Genomic DNA, 11858 nt, shown 5'->3' on the forward strand with positions numbered 1-11858 from the left:
AAAAATCATTGAGAAATGATACATCACAACGATAAACAGAAGCCTCTCCCCTCTGTGCCCCCCAAATTTTCTGAGGTAAGTATAAATACCTCAATGAGTGCAGTCATGGAGATTTTGAGAGGATGAGTAAGCATAGCCAAAGGTTGCAGGTCCTGCCATGGCGCTTGACCACCCGGAACATTCCATACATCACTCTGTCACTTCAAGAGCATAGCACATCTTCATGAAAGCAGCATGTAGGTGTTGCCATACATGTTTTTGAATACACAAAGAAGTGAACTATGTACTGCAGAGCAGCTTGTAGGAAAAAGAGGATAAATAACTTGGTGCATTTTTTAAATTATTATGGCAAAACTGCGATTTTAATAAATCTGAAATTAATTTTTAAGAAATGTGAAAGTAATGCGCTTTTTTAAAACTGCATCTTATCTGTTGGCTTGGAGGATGGAAGAATGTGAGTGAATGCTGTGGTACATATGCTATTAGTAAATAAATAACAGCACTTTAATTACATCTGCCAAGGTGCACTCTTTGCTTCTGTGTTAATGGATCCTTCTACGTCTACAAGCCCTTGTGAATTCTGTATGTAATTGTACCTTTCAGAAGTACCTACTGTTTATGAACTGACTAAATAAATAATAAACACGTAAACAATTATTGTTTGGAAGGACATATGATTACATCGTAAAAAAGAAGAAAAGTACATAATAACAAGAAAGCTAATGTGTTTGTGATTACTTTGCGACAATTTGCTGCTATTTGCATCATTTTATGTCCACAAATGGCTTCATTATGTTTTGCTAAGCTTGTTTAAAACATTATGGAAGTCAATTATGAGATGCTATGAGAAAAAGGTCCTCTTTGTTTAAGCTTTTAAAGTTCTTTGCCACAGGCATGCTGGGAAACTGTAAAAACCGACAAGAAGCCTGAGACAAAAAAAATAAACATTTAATGAGAAATAAGTAAAAGAAATTGAGTATCAGTTCTGAAATTATGTTTATTTTTGATGTAGTCAATAATACAGCAAGATTGGGGTCTTAACTAAGAGCACCCGAAGACTTCATAAAGACCTAATTCAGGAATAAGTCCAGGACACCTAATTTTCTCACTCACACAAACACACACACTGCATTTTTCACTCTGTATTCTCTTTGCTGATAATATGTGCCCTCTGCATATGGCTTGCTTGTCTTGCATTGGCTCATCTACTACCAGTGGATGTGCTCCACATCGGATCAAAACAAACACACAGAACAATGCCTTTATTCTGGCCAATGTTCGTCCGATGTGTGAGGATACAACGCTGCTAAATCCCAGCACGGTTACTCCATTCGCTAGGTGCACAGGTTTGCATGGTAGAGACCCCAGATTCCTCTTCCATCACCTGTGTGCCCGGGGCAGGCGGACAAAGAGCGGTCTTACTATGTCTGCTCAAGCACCGTGACACTCGAAAATAAACCGGGCAGTAACTTGTCTGCGCTACAGACATGTGGAGATCAGCTGTGTCACACTACAGCTGGGCTGAATTCAGAATGAGGCAAACTGGAATGGACTGACCTAGAACCAAAGAAATCTATCAGGACCAACAGCTGGGCACGATTACGACACGCTCGCCATGAGCACGCTGAGGTAAAGCTGGACGCCTGAACCGATGGACATCACTGTGAGCGCATATGCCCTGTGTTTACGTCTGAGGGGTGGAGACTGCGCGTTTGAGTCTGTTGGTTTTATAGAGGTGGGATGGGGCTGTGGTGTTAAACTGAAAATGATGTTCTGTACTGAGTCTCCACCTGCGCTATAATGGCCAAGTCCAAGACCCACACTTTATTTACGTCTGGAAAACATCCCTATCCGATCTTGCCTGAATGAAAAAGGGGAGGTCCTATAACTGAAGTCGAACGTACTTGGGCTTTAGATAGTAAATATTATGCTATATAACACCTCATTTAGTTTGGATTACCAGCTAAGCGTGTCCTGTATTTACAAATTGTTAGTTTAAAGGTTCGGTGTTATAACACCAATCAAAATCTTTGATGTTTACAGAATTAGAAGTCAGGCTCCTTTAATACTAACCTTGAATGTGACACGCTGTGCAGGGATCAGGAGCGGAAGCCATCAAAGCTTTGCACCTGCTCCCAGCGACTGAACAGCCTTGTGAGAACCACCGCGCTGCTCACACCGTGGTGTTCGTGCCACCTGGCTTGCACGTGTTCGCTATTTCCCGTCTTCAGCCATATCTAGTAGCGATCCACGGCCGCCTGCTTTTCTGAAACAGGGTCACGGCCTCGCGCACGCTTGGCCTCTAACAAACGGTGGAGGGGCCAGGCTGCTGTCTGTCAAACTACTGAGTGCACAATGGATGTTTTCAAACTCGGAACTAAGAAAGGGAACACGCAAATAGACCTTCTCAACATTCAACATATATATATATATATATATATATATATATATATATATATATATATATATATATATATATATATATATATATATATATATATATATAATAGAGAAGCACTTTGCTTGGACAGCTGATGAAGGACCTATATGAATAGGTTTCTTCAAGCATGCCATAAGTTTCTTTCAAAATTCTGTTATTGAGTTATCGACTTGCTTCTCTATTGAAGAAAGTAGCTTGAAGACATTTTTCAACGAATCTCTCGAATAAATCAACCATGAGGGACACAGGAACCAAACAAAGCAAATACACACCATTTTACTGCAGACACCAAGACAGATGTCTCATCTTCTCCTTATGATGCCCAGTTTGTTTACGCTGACCCCAGATCAGCCTTGCTTTGCCCAGGCTGTGAGCCCAAAGCTTAAAGAGCCATGAGAACACCGTTGTAAGAGCAGCAGTGGATTTCTTGTGTGGTGTCCCGCCCAACAGTGATGGTCCAGCTCAGTCAGACTCCCCATCCACGGGACGGCCCCAGTGCCTGAAGAGGCCCGTCTACGTCTACAGAGCCACACGGCTTAGCTGTACCGGACCGCTCTGCATAGCTTCTCTCTCTGACCTCAGTTTCCGGGGTGTTTACTGTCCTAGTGTGTGTGTGTGTGTGTGTGTGTGTGTGTGTGTGTGTGTGTGTGTGTGTGTGTGTGTGCTGGTACTGCTTGGATGAGGTGGCCCTGCACATTCGTAAACGGAACATATACAGATCATCCTCCGTGCTTCTAACCGCAAGCAGTAAACAACTGAACCACTGTGGCAGCAGCTACTGTTTGTTTTTTTGGACTTCACTTTTTGCTAGCATCACTTGAATGCCTGTTTATGTATGCTGTAGATCACATGTGCTAATCTACCACCAGTGATGGCTAAGTTACCTTGAGAAAGTAATCCGATTACTGATTACTGATTACTCCTTTTAAAAGTAACTTAGTTACGTTACATATTACTTGATTTTAAAAGTAACTACGTTAGATTACAAGTTACTTTAGTAGTTACATTCAGCAGCAAAATAAAATTTTCCAATACTCACTTTATTGAAGCAGGTTCGGTAACCGAGGCAGAAACTGCTTAATCCAAAAATCCCGAGGAGGGAAACTTTATTGATAACGCAACTACCCCCCCTACGTGGAACACAACGCAACATTAAAATTCTTCAGGTAAATGTTCCTTCCCCTGTTTTTGAGGGGTGTTTCTTTATACTACCACACATCGTTACGGGAGGACACTGCAAAAAATGACTTGTAAAACGTGCTCGCGCTCTCACGGGGTCGCGCGCAGCGTGCGGAGTCGAGCGCTACGGTCAGACGCAAAAGTAGAACTGAGCAAAGAAGAAAGCAAAAATATATATTTTTATAACTAGAGAAAATAAAAATAGTAACGCACAGTTACTTGGATAAGTAACTTTAATCTGATTACTGGACTGGAAATAGTAGCGCGTTATATTACTCGTTACCGAAAAAAGTGGTAAGATTAGAGTAACGCGTTACTAAGTAACGCGTTACTGACATCACTGTCTACCACATGGGCTAATCTACCACATGGGCTAATCCACCACATGTGCTAATCCACCACATGTGCTAATCCACCACATGTGCTAATCCACCACATGGGCTAATCCACCACATGTGCTAATCTACCACATGGGCTAATTCACCACATGTGCTAATCCACCACATGTGCTAATCTACCACATGTGCTAATCAACCACATGGGCTAATCCACCACATGTGCTAATCTACAAAGTGTTAATCCACGCTCATCCATTCATATATGTAGTAGGAATACTGCTGTTCTGCCTTTCCTTCTGTACTGGACAAAATGGGGCAGTGATGATCCTGAGAACCTTTACCTCCGGTTAGCTGAAATTCTAAAACATCTGGCTCTAATATCGAGATGTTCTTGAGCTTCTTCATTAGCATATACCACGGTCCTGATTAGGACCAGAGCTAATATCTTCTGCAGACTAGCAGGGATGAGTTATAGAACTGTAGGAAACTAATTTGCCTTGCCGGTTTGCAGTAGATGAAGTAGTGTGTAATGGGGACTGTTAGCCATGGTTTCCTAGCTGAAAAGCAAACACATGTCAGGTCGGAATGGTAACAAACTGCATGACCTGTTGCAATGGTGTCGACGCCGATGCCAAAATCTTGGCCCTGAAATCCTGAAACTGAAATTCTGCATTTCATGAAGGTCTTTCAAAAGTGAACGCGGTTGGATAGTCTCAGCTCAGGCTCTGCCTGGGCGTATTGCTCATGGCTGTCTCTGATCAAACCCACTCTCTGTACAGAGGCTGCTTCCTGTCACTGTCTGGTGGCTGCGTTGTGTTAGAGCTCGCAGGTTTATAGATCTCCCCCCTCTACCCCGTGCTCTCCCCTCTCTGTCTCCCTCTCCTGGCCCGGTGCCGAAGATCTCCCCACGGCCGTGGCTGTGCAGTAAACAGATGCCTGGGTGCAGGCGTTCCTGCTCCAGTGTCGGAGGTGGAAAAAGCATCGGCATGCCGTCCCATAAAACCCAAGGTGCTGAGCTGTTTCCTTCACCGCGCGGGGCCCGGTGCCAACGTGGAACAACACGGTTATGGTAAAGGTGACCATAAATTGATTCTGAGCAAAAGCAGTGCTTCAGGCTCTGTCCAAACACTAGATAAACCTTAGCTTTATTATGAGGCACTGGGGAAATGGCCACTATTGCAATGATCTACTGAAGCCTAATCTAATCGAGTCTAAACTACAGGTCCAGCCTGGAATGATCTGACAATCTCACTGGAATTTGAGGCTTTGTAACTTTGTCAACTCCCAGGGTGAAGGTTTGTGGGAGTGAACAGAAATTAATAAAAAGGTTCATTAAACATAATCAGGTTTGATACTAAGAACTTTGTAGGAACATCAGTTGCTTCACATTTTCCTGTACGCCTGTACTGCTTAAACGTAGCTGCTAGTTTACATTTTGGAACATTCATCCTACGATGTTGTAACAGCGAGTGATGTTGGTAAATCTGAGGACCCTAACATTAATCCTCCATCTCCTTTACTGCGATGCTCTAGTGCACAGGGGAGACATCCCAGCTCTCTCGAGTCCAGCACAGAGGAGCAAGTCTGTGTCTTATCTATCCTCAGTAGGCAGGCCCAACACCATCTGCCTTACTTTGCTATATTACATTATGTCTGTATGTTCATTCTGGAGATCTACCAATTGATCTTCGTATAGTCTAGACGGTGGTGCAGTCGTCATGGCAGCAGACCTTGTCCAGTGTCAGATTTGGTGCATCACTGTTTTGTCCCCTTCCCAAACTGCACCGCTTGTGTTTCTTGAGTCCATCCAGAAAATCAATAATCACATGCAACACTGGAAGATCAATCTGTCCTGGGATGCAAAGAGCTTATTTTTCATTACCAACACCACGCGTCCGTTGATAAGACGTGCATTTAAAAGGCCATCGCAAAACGGTCAGAGCCTGCGTCACTTCACATGTCGGGGTCATCTGGCTCCCCTGTGGTGACTCAGGGAAGCCTGGGGAAGGGGGCCGGGGGGGAGCTGATTAAAACAGTCTGATGAGGACCATCTGTGGAATGGCATTTTAATGAATACCTTTCATTCTGGCTTGTTGCATTTGAAAGCAAGTAGCTGTAAAACCTCATTAATAACATCCCTGACAGAGAAAGCAAGAGAGGAAGAAAGAAAAACAAAAGCTAATATCAGCTTTCTTAAGATAACCTGAAGGAACGAACTTTTAGTGAGACTGTGCTGGTCAAGATGAAGCACTGCATGGCATTGATTTCAGACATTTTGTTTTGATGTGTGAAAGTGAAATGGAAAAGGTTTTGGAGATTATGAAAAAAGAAGGTGAATTCAAGTTTAGTCGGTAGTTTCTTCATGAAATGTGCATGTTCTGCATTGGCTCATGAACGGGACCAGATGCAAATCTCATAAAGGCAATATTTTTTACTGTAAGTAGAGAATTATGTAATGGGTACCTGTAGTTTTGGTAATGGCAAAACCACAAATGGTGCACACATAATTTACACAACAGCTGTTCTCCACATTCTTCACATTAAAATGCTTTTAAACACACAAGCTCCAAAGACAACAAGCGTCGAAATGGCCGTGTGTGTTCAAAGTAATCGTTGTATTGTGCTCATGATATCAAACTCACAATGGCTTTTATGACTCCTTTATCCAATCCAATGTCATCTGGAAATTGTTTCAATAGTATCTGGACAGTATGTTTATGAATATGATGAAATGGTGCAGGGCCGTGAGAACCAAGATCAGGTGACCGATACCATCCAGAATAATTACCTCTCAATTGCTGAACTGTCAGTTGCTGGTAGATATAGATCACCTGGTCTAAAAAGTTAACATGTGCACATTCGGACTATGGAGTTGTACTTTGCTTGGCGAAGGCAAATCTAGGCCTAAACACATTGTATCTATGTACTAAATAAACGCACATTCCTTATTGTGAAGTCGTGCTTGCATAACAGTGGGGATTGATACTACATCACTGCAAAGTATGCGTTTGGAGAGAAGAGGACAGCGGAGCCAGAGACAGATGGGATAGTAGCCGTGTGCTTCGAGGGGGTTTTAATGGATGAACCTCTGAAAGGCTCCATATGGATCCCTTTCAGGGGCTTGGACTCGGAGGCTCTGCATATGGAAAGAAGATTGCAGGACCACCTCCAGAGAGGGAGACGACACAGGGCCGCTCCACTATACCTCGCAGGACTGCACCGTGTAATTCTTTTGCAGGACTACAGAATAAACCAATTACTATTTTCACTATTTACTATTAATTGTAACATATATGTCTTTATCTGGCTAATATGCATAATGGAATAAACTTTTTAGAAAAGAGTGCAAGTTCTGGTCCAGTAGAGAGCAGACGTTAATACTTTGACGCAGTGCATAGCTGAATGTTAGCGTGACCCCTCAAGTTGGCTTGGTAGAATTATTGCAGTAGCAGTGATATTTTAACAGGACAAATGAGGTTCCTGCTTGGAATACAGATGGAGCCCTGCAGCCTTGGGAAAAATTTACATATGCTTCCTCATACCCAGATTTTTTAAAAAGCTATCGTTGCCACAGAAAAGAAGAAGAAGCAAGAATGAAACATAGCAACGCTGAATGATAAAAGATGAAATGACAGTTTTTTGGCCTGGCTTTAGTGTGCAGGAGAATAGGCGCTGATTTCTTTTCCAGTACTTATCTTTTGGATCACAAGGCTCATCTGGACAAGCACAGACGATCTGGTTATGGCACTGCAGGTGCATGCCGAACACAGGACCTCGGGGGAGGCGGAGTGATATGAGGAGGAAGACGTGTAAGATGAAATTTCATCAGCTCAATGAAGCCTTTTCTACAGGGAAAAGTGTCTGGACTGTTCCTGAAATACTTCCTGACGTGTAGAAAGCCGTGTACGGAAAAAGGAGGGCAACATTTAACAGTACATATCCTCTAAAAGTCTATGGCTCTGCTCGATGGTGTTGGAAGCCTCAGGCCCTGGAAGATCGGAGATGCACTCGGTTCATACCAGTAAATCTTTCTGAAAGTAATGACTAGGTGATGACATTCTGCACGTTCCCAGAGGGAACAAAAATGTGATATCCCACAAGAACGATGGCCTTAAGACAAAAAAAGTAGTACTTTGTCACTAGTGTGAAATCATGACATCAGGATTTGGCGTGAAGCTACCTGGACTCTCTCAGAATGTAACAAAATGACCCATCTAGGTCATCAACTTTCAACTCAAGCTATATTCTGTTATGTTCTGTCTCTGATGCCCACTATTTCACTGACACCTGCAGAGAAAACTCAAGATATCAGAGCCCACAGGCCCAGGAATAGTTTGGACCGGCACTGTGTGTCTATGCTGCTGTTCCTTGGCTTTCAGCAGAAAAACAAGCCTATATTAGAAACCTCAAACACAACTAATGAACTAATGTGGTGAACTAATGGCCAATAGCCCCATTCTGTCATAAGGGCATCTATAATCCCAGTATGTTCTGTAGTTTCTGGGTGAGGTCAATGGCCTTGAGAACAGCGGAGCTGCACTCCCTCCCATCCGGTCCCCAGTCAGTTGTGAGGACCGTGTCCACTCCTCAGTGAGTACACACCTAATGCTAAAACTGGCACTCACACTGCACAGCTGCTTAATTGGGACATTTTGCAGTGGTGGGGTGATAAAACAGCAGCTTTGGACTAGTTTATGATCACAGCAAATCAGCGAACGCCAGTGCGTCTTTGAGCTAAGATGAAACTAAGACAGCTGTTTGCTGTTATTTGTATACACTGCACTTCAATAGACATAATGGCTACATAATAGTGGATTAGAATCAGAAAAGCAAAGCCAATCAGAACTGGGCCTGTGCACGTTTAAGTATAAGCATCAGAACTGCGTCTAAAAATCTCGCATGTGTATGTTGTGGGCCACGAAGTGGACTGCAGGCATGAGGTCATTAGGGGCGGAACGCCAACCAATGCTGGACCCCAGATACAGACACGCTTCGGTTCCACTCAGCTCTCGCATGCAACATTAGGGTGGACAGAGACTCGCCCCCCCGCTAGATCCCTGTGTTGCTCATCACATCACGTAGCCACTTACGCGTCTGCCCATACGGTAACTTGCACGGCTTGCAAAAAAAACCCCAAAGGAATGCATTTAACTGCGTGAGAGTGTTATGCTTGGAAATGTGGGTCAGCTCAGACCAGCTGAAAGCGGTGAAACAACGGAGCTTATTACACAGAGCGTGACATTGGTCCGGAGCTTGGCCGAATCATCCTCCGAACAATTTCTGTTGTTCTTCGAAGCAAAGCTCCAATCCTCTGATGGTAAATTTGAGTTTCCCTCCAAAGTAAGTAGGGAAGACAGAGACCTGAAGATGTGGGCAAAATCACCCCAACCATACACCCATCCTAACGTCCTCTCCCGTTAAACGTAATATCAACACACTGCATTTGTCCATACGTTAAAAAAAGCTGAAACTATGTTTGGGTTTTCACTAAGGGTTATTACTCAGACTGTTTAAACTCGTACTGCACCGTTGCACGTTTTTGGTTTTTATTTTTACGTAAATTAACGGCAATGGGCTTCCCTGAATAAAAAGCCATTTTCTGCTAGTCAGCATCTCTTGGTGTTGGCGTGGGCATAGTGCGGTCTGGCTGATGACAGGCTCCTTTGAAGGCAGCACACCTCACGCCTTCAAGTGGCTGAGAAACGGCCGTAAAGCTGTCATTTACAGGGTGTCGGCGGATGGAGCTGTGAGCTTAAGTGTGCTGTTTTTGTTCATAGCGCGTTCTTCCTTTCTTGTGGTCCACCGAAGGTGAGGAGTTAATGGAGACGTGTGCGTGCAGCTGCATTAAGCCTTTTAACTGCCTTTAGGCTCATGTCCCAATGACAAGGTGGGCAACCAACACAGGAAGCAACAAGAAGACGGACGAAAACAACGGCCCATTCCAGCAATGCGCACCCGGTATACAGCTTATCAGGGGTTATAAAGTGAGGGGTCTTTTCTGCTTTAAACATTAAGCTGCCTCTTTCTGCCATCAGCTGTGTATTGAATTTCATGCAAAAGTTATTCGGGATACTGTGGACTAAAGTCCTGCTGAGTTTGTGACATCAGTCAAAGTGACCTGTTATTACATAAATGTCACTGTGATTCAATAAAGCTGTTGTCTAACTAAAAAAAAAAAAAGCCTCCTAGCTTCCCCAATCCTGGTCTAATAAAGATATTCAGGAACCTTCAGGCCTACCAGAAGCAGGTAAATTTGATTACAGCTAGAAGGAAGCTGTGCGAGATCTTGGGACAGATCTTGTGGAGTAGGGTTGAGGGCCTGGTCGTAGGTCTCAAACCAGGGCAGAACCAGGGGGCCCTGGAGCAGCAGATCGTGAACCTCCCACCAGTGCCTTCAGGATGATGAGAGGCAGATAGCTACGACTACATCGGACGGAGCAGAGCAGAGCAGGTCCTCCGTTTACACGCTGGTGAAGGAAGGCCTTTGTCCTACTGGACATTTATAGGGGTTATACACCTGGGCAGCATTTATTTTATATAATGCTGGTTTATAAGTGTCAGAGCACTGGGCATGTTCCCATATGCATGCCCCCCCCCCCGTACACACACACACACACACACACACACACACACACACACCAGGCTCCATTTATGTCACGTAATGAGGTGTTTAGTTTTTTTACCTCAGAGAATCAGTGTGCTGCTGAGTATGCACGTCATTTCTGGTTTCCTGTCACGTGAAGGAAAACTACATGTACCACTGCAGTAGCAGCCGCAGACACTCACACTTACTTTCTGGTTAGGTGGACTAGATCATAAGGAAACCATTAACTAACAATTACATCCTTAGAGTTTTCCTAATTAGCCTAAATGCCATTATATTATTAAAACGCAACTTTTAGCAACACACGAAGGTGGGGAGGAGGTTATGCTGGGAAGCACGACGTGGCTTACGTCAAATCCAGTAGCAGCACATTAGCACCAGGGCTCACTGGACAGATCAACAGGAGGCCTTGCTGCGCTCATAACTTCTTGTGGACTTTCCCAACTCTTCTGTTTTACATTAGAACTCGACGCTCGTGTAGAGGTAGGGGCACTGTGGGACTCAAACACCATTCCTGTGCTGTTGAAAGTCTCCCACCAACGCTTCCACCCGGTACCTGGAGGGAGTGTGAAGCCGAAGCTGAGACCACGCAGCAGGACCGCGTGAGGCGAGCGGGAGAGCGGCCACACTCCCGCCGCTGTACAGAAAACCAATACCAAACCGCTCGCCCTCCACTCAAACAGATCTGTACCGACCGCTGTACGAAAGAAAAGGCAGCATAACATTGTCCACATGAAACATTTATTCATCTGTGTTTCAGCTAGCGGAACAGCAGGTAATACTGCACTTACACTACTCTTAATACACGTCAGTGGTCTGACGGAGGAGATCAAATGAACACACAAGAGGAGACAGAAGGCAGAATTCACATGGAGTCCAAAATAACGGGGGTTTCAGATCAGTAAGTTCACAGAACTATTTACAGGTTTTACTGTAGAAAAGGACGAGTAAAAGAGTTGGCCAACTTCCTAAAGATTGAGAAAGTTAAAAAAAAAAAAAAAAAAAAAGACCCCATAGGTTTGTCACATGGAAACCTGCCACACCGTCACTGAAAACTGCATAACATTGTTATTTAAACATCGCCCCACCCCTCCCCCATCAATCAGTGGTAAAAGAATGAAAATGATTTTAGAGCCATTAAACCATACAAAACAAATTATAACCCAACAGATGATCCACATGTGCATGTTAGGTTAAAAACAACGTTTTTTTTTTACTTTAAACTACTTAAAATGATTTGCTTAACATGGCAGTACATGTAAAACTGAACAGCATCAACAACATGACTTCCAGAAAA

Source organism: Brachyhypopomus gauderio, chromosome 20, assembly GCF_052324685.1.
Source record: "Brachyhypopomus gauderio isolate BG-103 chromosome 20, BGAUD_0.2, whole genome shotgun sequence".
Lineage (NCBI taxonomy): Eukaryota > Metazoa > Chordata > Actinopteri > Gymnotiformes > Hypopomidae > Brachyhypopomus > Brachyhypopomus gauderio.